Source organism: Schistocerca serialis, chromosome 9, assembly GCF_023864345.2.
Source record: "Schistocerca serialis cubense isolate TAMUIC-IGC-003099 chromosome 9, iqSchSeri2.2, whole genome shotgun sequence".
NCBI lineage: Eukaryota > Metazoa > Arthropoda > Insecta > Orthoptera > Acrididae > Schistocerca > Schistocerca serialis.
Genome location: NC_064646.1, coordinates 415,412,785 through 415,427,335, shown reverse-complemented (window position 1 = coordinate 415,427,335; position 14,551 = coordinate 415,412,785). Strand labels below are relative to the sequence as shown.

Below are 14,551 nucleotides of genomic sequence, written 5' to 3'. Positions count from 1 at the left end.
TGTGAACATGTGTCCGGAAACACTTACTTTCCATGTTAGAGCTCATTTTATTACTTCTCTTCAAATCACATTAATCATGGAATGGAAACACACAGCAACAGAACGTACCAGCGTGACTTCAAACACTTTGTTACAGGAAATGTTCAAAATGTCCTCCGTTAGCGAGGATACATGCAGCCAACCTCCGTCGCATGGAATCCCTGATGCGCTGATGCAGCCCTGGAGAATGGCGTATTGTACCACAGCCGTCCACAATACGAGCACGAAGAGTCTCTACATTTGGTACCGGGGTTGCGTAGACAGGAGCTTTCAAATGCCCCCATAAATGAAAGTCAAGAGGGTTGAGGTCAGGAGAGCGCGGAGGCCATGGAATTGGTCCGCCCCTACCAATCCATCGGTCACCGAATCTGTTGTTGAGAAGCGTACGAACACTTCGACTGAAATGTGCAGGAGCTCCATCGTGCATGAACCACATGCTGTGTCGTACTTGTAAAGGCACATGTTCTAGCAGCACAGGTAGAGTATCCCGTATGAAATCATGATAACGTGCTCCATTGAGCGTAGGTGGAAGAACAAACTAAAATGAGCTCTAACATGGAAATTAAGCGTTTCCGGACACATGTCCACATAACATCTTTTCTTTATTTGTGTGTGAGGAATGTTTCCTGAAAGTTTGGCCGTACCTTTTTGTAACACCCTGTATATCTTTCCGTAGATGCTCACGTAGCGGGTGAACGTTCGACCAGCTTCGCCGTTTTCGAGACGCCCGTTCACGGGCTCTGCGTAATCTGCCCTTTATCAAAATCTCCTATCTCAATGGATTTCCCCATTTGCAGCTCATACCTTCGCTAAGGTGATCCCTCGTATGGGTCTGCTCCGCTTACTACTTTTGCTACTGCATCACGCGCCCGCAACATCATCAGGCGGAATCCTACGTCGCGTTGGGCAGTGGTCATAATGTTTTGGCTTGTCAGTGTAAATTCTTGATGAAGAAACGGAGCTACAGCACAAACGAGATTTAAAAATCTTTATTGACTTCCTTCAGCGCCTCTGGATACCAGGAAGTAAATTGAGAACAGGAGAACTCTCAACACAAATTATGTCTTTGCACAGTACATTGAACACATAGAGTAATAAGATTTTGGAATGTAAACTCATTGAAAACATATATGCGTCAGTGGAGTGGACTCCGAAGTAAGTTTTGATGTTAAACGAAAGTAGATGCCAATAAAAAGTAAGCACCATACGTCAAGATCTGACGAGCATCAACAGTACAAAAACAGAGAAAAACACTCAATAAAACAATATTCCTAACACGGACATAAGCGACAGATTTATTGTGTTGTTGTTGTGGTCTTCATTCCTGAGACTGGTTTGATGCAGCTCTCCATGCTACTCTATCCTGTGCAAGCTTCTTCATCTCGCAGTACTTACTGCAGCCTACATCCTTCTAAATCTGCTTAGTGTATTCATCTGCTTAGTGTAGTGATCTCCCTCTACGATTTTTTACCCTCCAATACTAAATTGGTGATCCCTCGATGTCTCAGAAAATGTCCTACCAACCGATCCCTTCTTCTAGTCAAGTTGTTCCACAAGCTCCTCTTCTCCCCAATTCTATTCAATACCTCCTCATTAGTTATGTGATCTACCGATCTAATCTTCAGCATCCTTCTGTAGCACCACATTTCGAAAGCTTCTATTCTCTTCTTGTCCAAACTATTTATCGCCCATGTTTCACTTCCATACATGGTTACACTCCATACAAATACTTTCAGAAACGACTTCCTGACACTTAATTCTATACTCGATGTTAACAAATTTCTCTTCTTCAGAAACGCTTTCCTTGCCATTGCCAGTCTACATTTTATATCCTCTCTACTTCGACCATCATCAGTTATGTTTCTCCGCAAATAGCAAAACTCCTTTACTAATTTAAGTGTCTCATTTCTTAATCTAGTTACCTCAGCATCACCCGACTTAATTCGACTACATTCCATTATCCTCGTTTTGCTTTTGTTGATGTTCATCTTATACCCTCCCTTCAAGACTCTGTCCATTCCGTTCAACTGCTCTTCCAAGTCCCTTGCTGTCTCTGACAGAATTACAAAGTCATCAGCGAACCTTAAAGTTTTTGTTTCTTCTCCATGGATTTTAATACCTACTCCGAACTTTTCTTTTGTTTCCTTTATTGCTTGTTCAATATACAGATTGAATAACATCGGGGATAGGCTACAACCCTGTCTCACTCCCTTCCCAACCACTGCTTCCCTTTCATACCGCTCGACTCTTATAACTGCAATCTGCTTTCTGTACAAATTGTGAATAGCCTTTCGCTCCCCATATTTTACCCCTGCCACCTTCAGAATTTGAAAGAGAGTGTTCCAATCAACATTGTCAAAAGCTTTCTTTAAGTCTACAAATGCTATAAACGTAGGTTTGCCTTTTCTTAATCTTTCTTCTAAGATAAGTCGTAGGGGCAGTATTGCCTCACGTGTTCCAACATTTCTACGGAATCCAAACTGATCTTCCCCGAGGTCGGCTTCCATCAGTTTTTCCATTCGTCTGTAGAGAATTCGCGTTAGTATTTTGCAGCTGTGACTTATTAAACTGATAGTTCGGTAATTTTCACATCTGTCAACACTTGCTTTCTTTGGGATTGGAATTATTATATTCTTCTTGAAGTCAATTTTGATGTGTCGGCAGCTGGGCCAACCCTTGTAGTTCGAGATGGCTGAAAATGCACGCTAGACTAACGCAGACGGGCGTGAAGTACTGGAACAGGCTACGTAATTAATGCTATGAAGAAAAGTACGTAGCTGGATTAATACTTATCTTTAATCAATCATTGTGGTACATCGCTCTTGACTATACACAGGAGACTTTAATTACAATCACTGTAAGGCTAATGGCGCCTTGCTAGTTCGTAGCCATTAACTTAGCTGAAGGCTATTCTGTCTCTCGGCTAATGAGAGAGAAAGGCTTCGTACATCTAGTCGCTAGCTAGGTCGTCCGTACAACTGGAACGAGTGCTTGTTCGTATCACGAGACCTGCCTTGTGGTGGCGCTAGGTCTGCGATTACACAGTGGCGACACGCGGGTCCGACATGTACTAAATGGACCGCGGCCGATTTAATCTACCACCTAGCAAGTGTGGTGTCTGGCGGTGACACCACAAATTTCGCCTGTCTCTTACATCTTGCTCAAAAGATGGTAGTGTTTTGTCAGGACTGGCTCTCCCAAGGCCGTCAGTAGTTCTGATGGAATGTTGTCTACACCCGGGGTCTTGTTTCGACTTAGCTCTTTCAGTGCTCTATCAAACTCTTCACGCAGTACCGTATCTCCCATTTCATCTTCATCTACATCCTCTTCCATTTCCATAATATTGTCTTCAAGTACATCGCCCTTGTATAGACCCTCCATATACTCCTTCCACCTTTCTGCTTTCCCTTCTTTGCTTAGAACTGGGTTTCCATCTGAGCTCTTGATATTCATACAAGTGGTTCTCTTTTCTCCAAAGATCTCTTTAATTTTCCTGTAGGCAGTATCTATCTTACCTGTAGTGAGATAAGCCTCTACATCCTTTCATTTGTCCTCTAGCCATCCCTGCTTAGCCAATTTGCGCTTCCTGTCGATATCATTTTTGAGACGTTTGTATTCCTTTCTGCCTGCTTCATTTACTGGATTTTTATATATTCTCCTTTCATCAATTAAATTCAATATTTCTTCTGTTACCCAAGGGTTTCTACTAGCCCTCGTCTTTTTACCTATTTGATTCTCTGCTGCCTTCACTATTTCATCCCTCAAAGCTACCCATTCTTCTTCTACTGTATTTCTTTCCCCCATTCCTGTGAATTGTTCCCTTATGTTCTTCCTGAAACTCTGTTCAACCTCTGGTTCTTTCAGTTTATGCAGGTCCCATCTCCTTAAATTCCCACCTTTTTTATATTATACAAAAAATTATTCCAGCATTAATTCTGCAGGGTCATTCGAAAATGGCATAACAGAGAGTCGTCATGTGTAAGTAACGAGATAATGAGATCAGTGCGAAGCAGAAACTGGAAAAATACATACTAGATCTGTTTTAAATTTGATTCCATAAAAGAACGAAGAAACATGAGGAAGACAAACATCGGGTGATAGAGGAAAAAAAAGATACCTTTCGCAAAGGAAATACATAGAAATAGAAAATTTAAAAATGGTGTATAAAAAGCGCGAATGATGGTACCAACCATGTGACGAAATTCAGCGCCAGAGAAACTGGCCACAGCAGGAATCTGAAACAAAAAGAAATATGTTTGTCACTCTTTCTGCGTGGAAAGGTTTATTTCAACGTAGGTTAATAAGTATGAGGAGAGATATGTCTGCGAGGACGTCGTAATTTCTAGGAAGAGCGGTGTCGCTGCTGAGGTTACCGGCTTGGAAGTGGCAGCGGCGCAGCGTACCGAAATGATTTGCTTCGCCGCGGCGTTTCTCCCTGCAGGTAGAAGCGTATAGGACGCGACACGCCACGTTATGCTAATCTCCTGCGCGTCTGTCCGCCTTATTCGCCCTGTCGAGAAATATCTCTCCTTCTTGTCACTTTCTGTCATCAGAATGATACATTGCTAGTGAAGAGTTGTTGATGACACAACGAGAAACGGTGTTTTCCCTTTTCGTTTGAAGGAGCGGACTTTTCCTTCCTCTTAACTCTTTTAAGTATTATTGACTACACGATAATAGTCGGCAATGAAATGATTCTCACTAATATTATTTATCTTCAGATAGCAAAAACCTTATTGTTGAAAGAAAAAAAGTTCTTTCGAGGCATTTCAGTTCTCACACTGTTAATTCTTTCGCTATCATTGTCAGCTTTTCTGTTGACTGAGAGAGCGGCTTTTCCATACATAACATCTTAGCAGTATTACTCTTACACATAAAAATGAAAGCTTCGACGACATTGCAATCTCCTTGGAAATTGGAAATTTTGTGGTAAGGTCTTATGGGACCAAACTGCTGAGGTCATCGGTCCCTAAGCTTACACACTATTTAATCGAACTTAAACTAACTTACGCTAAGGACGACACCCACACCCATACTCGAGGGAGGACTCGAAACTCCGACAGGGGGAGCCCCGCGGACCGGGACAAGAGGTCTGAGACCGGGCGGCTTCCCCGCGCGGCGCAATCTCCTTGGCCGGCACCTGGCGGTAAATTTTCTGGATTTACCCCTATTGGAGCACTTGGGATACTGATGCTGCTGCAGTGTAACCCTCCCCCCCCCCCTGCCCACCACCCACCCCCCAGACAGAGGCAGTGTACCCCAATGTGTCTGCATTTAGGGAAAATTCTGTGTGCAAGTGTGAGAGACTGTTCTACATTTTTGTGTATCCTGACGTGGAATGTGGGAACCAGCCCAGTATTCATCGAGTGCGATGTGGGAAACCACCTAAAAACCACATCTAGGCTGGCTGGCGCCCCGACCCCTCGTCGTTAATCTGCCGGGCGTATTCGATCCGAAGACATCATACCTCCTCGTCCCGGAAGCACTGGAAGCAGTCACTTAAAGACGTGCATCTATCTGGGCGGGTACAGGCGATAAAAAGGCACACTGAATAGTTATGCAACTCTAGAAATGTAATTACGAAGAAATGACTGTCTACCAGGCAGTGACTGCAGAGGTACAGACCCCCTGACAGTAATTGTAATCGACAATTGAGTCTTTCAGAAAACATTACAGGTACTGCGTGACTGAAGTTTAACCATGAATGCTATAAAAATATTTGATTGGATTAAGCATAGAGGGTACGACAAATTGCACCTACGGCTAAGGATATATAAACCACAGCCTCTTTGGTGCAGAAAAATTCTCAACGAATATGAGTATGTACTCCTGAGAGATCGAAATGTGACTACCAACTTGCATGAGCACAATGTTTATTTTTCACAGGCGTGAAAGTTTAGAGAGAAGCACACACTGATCAGCCAGAACTTTATGACATTAAGACCAGCTACCTAATAGCCGTTATGTCCGTCTTCAGCACGGATAACAGTAGCGACACATCGTGGCATGGAAGCGATGAGGACTTGGTAGGTCGCTGGAATGAGTTGGCGCCACACCTGCACACGCTAGTCACCTGATTCCCATAACTTCCGGAGAGGGAGGCGATGAGCTCTAAAACCACGTTCAATCACATCCCAGATGTGTTAGACCTGACGAATGGGGGGGGGGGGGGGGGGAGGGCAGTACATCACTTGTAACTCGCCACTGTGTCATGAAGTGATGTACGTGGTCTGCAACCTGTGTACGATATTTCTTGGCCGTCATGCTGCGTTGCAAGAGCTGCACTGGACTCATGGATGCCCAAGTGAATGTTCCCCAGAGGATAATGGAGCCATTGCCAGCATCGTCTCGCAGTACAAGTGTCAAGGAGCTGTTATCCTGACGGATTCGCGTCCTCACATCGGTATGATGAAGAAGGTATCGGGATTCATCAGACCATGCAGCGCTCTGCCACTGCGCCAAAGTACAGTGCCGAAGGTCACATGCCCATTTCGGTCACAATTGCCGATATTGTGGTGTTGACATTGGCATAAGCATGGATCGTCAGCTGCGGAGGCCCATCATTAGGAGTGTTCGATTCACTATGTGTTCAGATACACTTGTACTCTGTCCAGCATTAAAGTCTGATGTCAGTTCCGGAACAGTTTGGCGCCAGTCCTGTTTTACCAGTCTGCCCAGCCTACGACGCCCGACGTGTAATGAGCGCGGTCCTTGTCCGTGCTAGTCTGCTTCTTATATGCTGCTTGTTTCGCTCATCTTGTTTCTTTAGTTTGAAGATAGCCAAATTTCACTTTGCCCCTATGTGGTCCCTCAGTTCGATGTTAATTTTGTTGCCACTCTGTTGCTGATGCCCCTCAATTTTTGTCTGTCTTTAGTTTGCCCATAACTCTTTTTGTGTGCTCAATAGACATATCATTCAGTCCAACACTTCTTGTAATTCTTCCTCACGATCTCACAGGATAGTGATGTCATCAGTGAATCTGTCGACTAACGTCCTTTCATCCAGAATTTTAATCTCACAGCTGATCCTTTTCTTTCAATTCCTTCATTGCTTCTTCGATATACGAATACACGTTAAGGATAAAGGAGAAAGACTGCCTTGCGGCCTTTCTAATCAGAGGATTTTTCTTCTTGTCCTTCATTCTTATTGTTTCCTCTTGGATTTTTTATATGTTGTACGTTATCTATCCTTGTCTATTTCTATACCTGTTTTCTGAGGATTTAAATTTTGCAACACCTTACTTTTCGTAGGCCAATAATTTTTGTAGGTCTTGCTTTCATCATCCTTCATAATTTTAGAATCGCCTTCTGATGCCTTCACTTTCCTAAAATTGAATTGACTGTCTTCTAAAAGCTACTGAATTTTATTTTCTATTCCTTTACATGTTATTCTGGTCAGCAACATGCATGCTGAGCTATCGAATGTGCGAAAATTCTCCTATTTATGTACTCCTACCCTCTTCAGGAATGTGTGGCTGATATATTTACAAAATTACAGTCTCACAGACTCTACATACTAACAAGAATAATCGTTTAGTTGTCACTGCTACGACTGATTTTAGGACGCCCGCCAATGGTGTTTAACACCTTTTTCGTGTCATGTCGACCGTTGAGGGATCACTCACTTTTGTTTATAGCTGCACCTTGGAACGCCGTAATTCCCATCAGGCATGAAGTGATTACTTGGAAGTAATTAGTATAAAAACTGACAATAAGCAGTACCAAATAATATGTCATTCGTAACGAAAGATTTTTAAAAATTTATTTAACATATGGACGTATAACAGCACCTCCACAGCATAGCATTTATGGAGTAGTTTTTTTCAGGTTTTAAAAATGCATTTATGACTGTTTATTGTACAATTGTAATTATTTTATGCAGAAATGGCCCTGAAGATACACCTTAATGGTGCGAAACTGGTCGTGGGTCTTTGAATGGACTAAAATAGGCAGCTAATGCGATCATAAGGATTTTAATTTGTTTTATTTCTAATTTGTTAATAACACCTTGTGTAACATTTTGGTACGAAAGTTGCAGTTCTAAATATCATGGCATGCCTTATAGGATCATTAGCCTTCCAAAGATCTCCTTAAATCTTCAAATTAAACTGTACAATATCTGGTGCTACCCAAGAAACAAGACTGGAACGTAAATGAAATATAAATAAGAATATATGTGAACCAAAGCTATTCGATTGGTTGGCAATTGGTCATAACACTCTTTCACAAGCGGTTTACGGCAGGTAACATTATTTATGAGTGGATGAAACGAATATGGGTGGACTGTTGTGCCCTGCCATCACACTTCAGATGGACGTAAGATCTGCACAGGACTATGAAGGATTTGGAGTTGTTATCTTACTATATTTTTGTGCACTGTAAAGTCAAAACATATGACCACTGCCCACCGCGAAACTGAACGCCACTAGGTAGCATTGCGAGCATATGAAGCTGTAAGTAAAACACAGAGTATTTTTAAGTCTTTATGTGTCTGGGTGTATTTTTCCTAGAGAAAAAATGTGCGCTGTTGCTTCCCGGCCACGCTAGACATCTTTTATGATTCCTCCTGCCCCTGTGAGGAGAGAGGGTCTAGGCACTCTGTGAAATGCATATGCAATATGTGTTGCCTGTAATCCAGTCATCCATTCTGCTTGAAAGGTAAATGGTCAATTAAATTAAAGATTCTGATTCATATCTTTCTCCGCTTATAGCCAATCACTTACCTTATTGAAAATACTGTCAACTTAATGGAATAGACAGAACAATTCTTTTTAGCTAAGCAATAAGTCATACTCATAGAAATGGTTAAGAAGTACTAGAAAATTATTTACTTGTCATTAATATTGTGCTTTGAGACCGTCAGAAAGCAGATGGAAAAGTTTTGAGGGGAAATGCGTAACTTTTATCGTCTTGTTTCGGAGTATAGTATACCAGAGACGCTGATGATAATAAATAAAATAAATATTATAGTGATAACACTAAAACGTTCACAAAGTAAAGTTACCTGTTTTTCAGCAGTGCGAAAAGTATTAACGAGATATTTTTCTTTGAGTCTTCAGTCTTCTGACTGGTTTGAGGTGCCCCCCCCCCACGAATTCGTCCCTTTGCCAACCACTTCAACTCAAGAGTATCACTTGAATCTTGTCCCTTCTTCTTGTCAGTGTTTTGCGTATATTTCTTTCCTCGCCGAATCTGTGGAGAACCTCCTCATTGCATAGCTGATCAGTCCATCTAATTTTCAACATTCTTTCAACCACAATCTCAAACGCTTCGATTCTCTTCTGTACCGGTTTTCCCACAGTTCACGTTTCACTACCATACAACGCACATTCTCAGAAATTTCTTGCTGAAGTTCAGGCATATATTTAATACCAGCAGAGTTCTCTTGGCCAGGTGGGCTCCCATTGTCTGTGATTGTCTACTTTTCATGTCCTCCTTGCTTCGTCCGTCGGTGCTATTTTGCTTCCAAGGAAGCAGAATTTCTTAACTTCGTCTGTTTCGTGACCACCAATTTTGATGTTAAATTTATCGCTATTCTGAGTTCCGCTACTTCTCATTTTTTTCCACTTTATTCTCAGTCCTTACTCTGTACCCGTAAGACTGATAGTTTCATTCAACTTATACTGTCATCCTTCTTCACTTTTACTGAGGATAGCGGTGTCATTAGCGAATCTTATCACTGATACCGTTTCACCCTGAAATTTAATCCCGCTGTTGAATCTTTCTTTTATTTCTGACGTTTGTGTTGTATATTATCTGTATTCTTTAGCTTCTATTATCAAGCGTAACGTGAGGACTACCTTCACTTTTCCTTAATCCGAATTAGGGGACGTAATATTAGAGTGTCAAAAATTTTTCACATAAATAAACTACAATTCAGTATGCGTAAAGTAGACAAGAAAAAAATGGTATTAGTTTTTGTTAAGTGCAGCTTTTCACTTAATAGGCTGCGATCCATTATATTTTCTTGCCAACTCTGAGCTGTCGGCAGTTGCCTTCTAGCTATTCTTCTAAATGAAAGATTCACTAGGTCTGTATTCACTAACATTAACAATTACCACAAAATTTTAACAAATACTATGTCTGTACCATTTGAGGTTAGAAGGTGGCAATATAACATTATGCCATGCTTATAGTATCTTCAGATAAGACGCATTTCATTTTGCGTAATTTGGATCTCTATCTCTGTCAGCAATAAATGTATCACTGTCTCATTAACGCACTTGTCAAACACCCGTCTCTTTATCCATTTACAAAATTTCGACGTCACTGCCACGTTGACAGTGTGGCATGACACCGTTTTCATTCAAAGACAAGGTCATAAATACGATAAGTCAAAACAGTGTATACAAAGCGTTACTTCTGAGAGTTGCCAGGCGCCTTTCCTCTGGTGTTTCGGGTGAGATCTGCAATTTCATTTTTGCAATTTGTAGCTGGAATGAGACCAAACAGATACTACTCATACCGTCTTTTATGCAACGTGGCTTGTTATCCGTTACAAACAAAATAATTTTTAAAGCGGAGTTTTACGTGTCCAGTCCGTATATAAAAATAGTTTTGTTTGTAACGGGAAACAAACCGGTGCTTTCTGACTACTCTGTGCGTCACATGAAAGACATAAAGAGCAGTATTTGTTTGTCACGACTCCAGCTACACACTGCAAAAACGAAATTGCAGATATCTGAGGAAACAGATAAAATGCAACTGACGACTCCTAGGAGGAACAACAGTATGGCCGACAAATGCTTCTAACAGTTCAAATAGAGATACTTAGCGCTAGCGCACTCTGTAGTTGAAATCACACCAGATAAAGTGATGAGGCTATTATTGTTGTGGTGTTGAGTCCGAAGACGAGTTTGATGTTGCTCTCCGTGTTACTCTATCCTGACAGAGCGAGGTGGCGCAGTGGTTAGACACTGGACTCGCATTCGGGAGGACGACGGTTCAATCCCGCGTCCGGCCATCCTGATTTAGGTTTTCCGTGATTTCCCTAAATAATTCCAGGCAAATGCCGGGATGGTTCCTCTGAAAGGGCACGGCCGACTTCCTTCCCTAATCCGATGAGACCGATGACCACGCTGTCTCCTTCCCCAAACAACCAACCAACCAACTCTATTCTGTGCAAGCCCTATCATCTCCGAATAACACTGGGACCTACATCGTTGTGAACCTTCTTATTATATTCATCTCTTGGTTTTCCCCCACAGGTTTTACCCCCAGACTTCCCTCCAATATGAAACTGGTGATTCTTTGACGTCTCAGAATGTGTCCTATCAACCGATTCCTTCTTATAATGCTTATAATGCAATTTTGCCAGGGATTTCTTTACTCCCCAGTTATTTTTAGTATCTCCTCATTAGTTACACGGTGTACCCATATAGTCTTCAGTGTTCTTCTGTACCACCACATTTCAAAAGCTTCCGTTCTCTCTGAACCATTAATCCCCCACGGTTCACTTCCGTGTATGGCTATACTCCATACAAATACCTTCAGAAAAAGACTTCCTAGCACTTAAATCTACACTACTGGCCATTAAAATAGCTACACCAAGAAGAAATGCAGATGATAAACGGGTTTTCATTGGACAAATATATTATACTAGCACTGACATGTGATTACATTTTCACGCTATTTCGGTGTATAGATTCTGAGAAATCAGCACCCAGTACAACCACCTCTGGCCGTAATAACGGCCTTGACACTCCTGGGCATTGAGTCAAACAGATCTTGGATGCCATGTACAGGTACAGCTGCTCATGCAGCTTCAACACGATACCACAGTTCATCAAGAGTAGTGACTGGCGTATTGTGACGAGTTAGCTTCTCGGCCACCATTGAGTAGACGTTTTCAATTGGTGAGAGATCTGAAGAATGTGCTGGCCAGGGCAGCAGTCGAACATTTTCTGTATCCAGAAAGGCCCATACAGAACCTGCAACATGCGGTCGTGCATTATCCTGCTGAAATGTAGGATTTCACAGGGATCGAATGAAGGGTAGAGCCACGGTTCGTAACACATCTGAAATGTAACGTCCACTGTTCAAAGTGCCGTCAATGCGAACAAGAGGTGACCGAGACGTGTAACCAATGGCACCCCATACCATCACGCCGGGTGATACGCCAGTATGGCGATGACGAATACACGCTTCCAATGTGCGTTCGCCGCGATATCGCCAAACACGGATGCGACCATCATGATGGTGTAAACAGAAACTGGATTCATCCGAAAAATGACGTTTTGCCATTCGTTCACCCAGGTTCGTCGTTGAGTACACCATCGCAGGCGCTCCTGTATATGATTCAGCGTCAAGGGTAACCGCAGCCATGGTTTCTGAGCTGATAGTCCATGCTGCTGCAAACGTCGTCGAACTGTTCGTGCAGATGGTTCTTGTCTTTCAAACGTCCCTATCTGTTGACTCAGGGATCGAGACGTAGCTGCACGATCCGTTACAGCCATGCGGATAAGATGCCTGTCATCTCGATTGCTAGTGATACAAGCCCATTGGGATCGAGCACGGCGTTCCGTATTACCCTCCTGAACCCACCGATTCCATATTCTGCTAACAGTCATTGTATCTCGACCAACACGAGCAGCGATGTCGCGATACGGTAAACCGCAATCGCGATAGGCTACAATCCGACCTTTATCAAAGTCGGAAACGTGATGGTACACATCTCTCCTCCTTACACGAGGCATCAGAACAACGTTTCACCATGCAACGCCGGTCAACTGCAGTTTGTGTATGAGAAATCGGTTGGAAACTTTCCTCATGTCAGCACATTGTAGGTGCCGCCACCGGCGCCAACCTTGTGTGAATGCTTTGAAAAGGTGATCATTTGCATATCAGAGCATCTTCTTCCTGTCGATTAAATTTCGCGTCTGTGGCACGTCATCTTCGTGGTGTAGCAATTTTAATGGCCAGTAGTGTATATTCGATGTTAAACAAATTTTTCTTCTTCAGAAACTCTTTTCTTAGCATTGCTAGTCAACATTTTATATCCTGTCTACTTCAGCCATAAACAGTCATTTTACTGTCAAAAAAATAGCAGAAATTATCTACTACTTTTAGTATATCGTGTCCTAATCTAATTTCCTCATCATCACCCTAATTTAATTCGACTAAATTTTATCACCCTAGTTCTGCTTTTGTTGTTGTTCATCTCGTATCCTGCTTTCGAGACGCTGAGCATTCATTCAACAGCTCATACAGGTCCTTTGCTGTCTCTGACAGCTCTCACTAAATTGAGGGTTAGCACTTTCTTCTGGAGAGCCCTTCCAATGATGAAGAAGATGAAATTAATCAACATGTATCGTAGAGAAGGTGGAGCGTGAAAAAAAGCTGTCTTCTGATTGAGTTGGCACAGAAACCTACAATGACCAGCCAGTGGATTTCGACAACGGCGGGGCGGCTATGCGTCACCAGCAGCTTTGGCTGCCACTGCCAAAGCCAGCGGCCTCCAACGGCAGTCCTACTCCGCCCCCGGACGCCGGCGTCGCCGTCGCCGTACTACCGGTGCATAAATCTGCTCCCGCGAAAGCTGACTGGATGGCCGCCGTCTGTGGCAGCGGTGACCGCTGCTGCGGTGAATTTCACAGCCGTCTCCAAGCGCAGCACCTCTGACCCCGCGACCTGGACACGTGTACGTGGTCAGCATGGTGGGCAGAGGCTGCAGACGCCATCTACGTCATCAAGGCAGGTTGCCCCTTACCTAACTCTTCACTCTTCAGCTTAGTGCTGAGACGTGACATGAGGAGCAGTACAACGATGAAATATCAACAAGACGATGACAACTTGCCTTTAATTATGCATAATTGCTAGATAATACCGCGGTCTGAAACTGAAAATCCGTTTTTTTCTTTGAGGGAAAATCAGAATCATCGCCGTAATCACCACCCAGTGTTATACACTACTGGCCATTAAAATTGCTACACCACGAAGATGACGTGCTACAGACGCGAAATTTAACCGACAAGAAGAGGATGCTGTGATATGCAAATGATTAGCTTTTCAGAGCATTCACACAAGGTTGGCACCGATGGCGACACCTACAACGTGCTGACATGAGGAAAGTTTCCAACCGATTTCTCATACACAAACAGCAGTTGACCGGGGTTGCCTGGTGAAACGTTGTCGTGATTCCTCGTGTAAGGAGGAGAAATGCGTACCATCACGTTTCCGACTTTGATAAAGGTCGGATTATAGCCTATCGCAATTGCTGTTTTTCGTATCACGACATTTCTGCTCGCGTTGGTCGAGATCCAATGACTGTTAGCAGAATATGGAATCGGTGGGTTCAGGAGGGTAATACGGAACGTCGTGCTGGATCCCTAAGGCCTCGTATCACTAGCAGTCGAGATGACAGGCATCTTATCCGCATGGCTGTAACGGATCGTGCAGCCACGTCTCGATCCCTGAGTCAACAGATGGGGACGTTTGTAAGACAACAACCATCTGCACGAACAGTTCGACGTCGTTTGCAGCAGCGTGGACTATCAGCTCGGAGACCATGGCT

General features: G+C 43.1%; 1 protein-coding gene across 1 annotated transcript in view; it reads right to left on the bottom strand.

Annotated features, from left to right (window-relative positions):
- LOC126419661 (uncharacterized) overlaps positions 1-14,551 on the bottom strand; it is a 733,764-nt gene that overhangs the window by 268,510 nt on the left and 450,703 nt on the right. Inside the window, exon 5 of the mRNA XM_050086850.1 lies at positions 4,230-4,274. The gene's annotated coding sequence lies outside the window, so the exon portion shown is untranslated. The remainder of the gene's footprint in view (positions 1-4,229; positions 4,275-14,551) is intronic.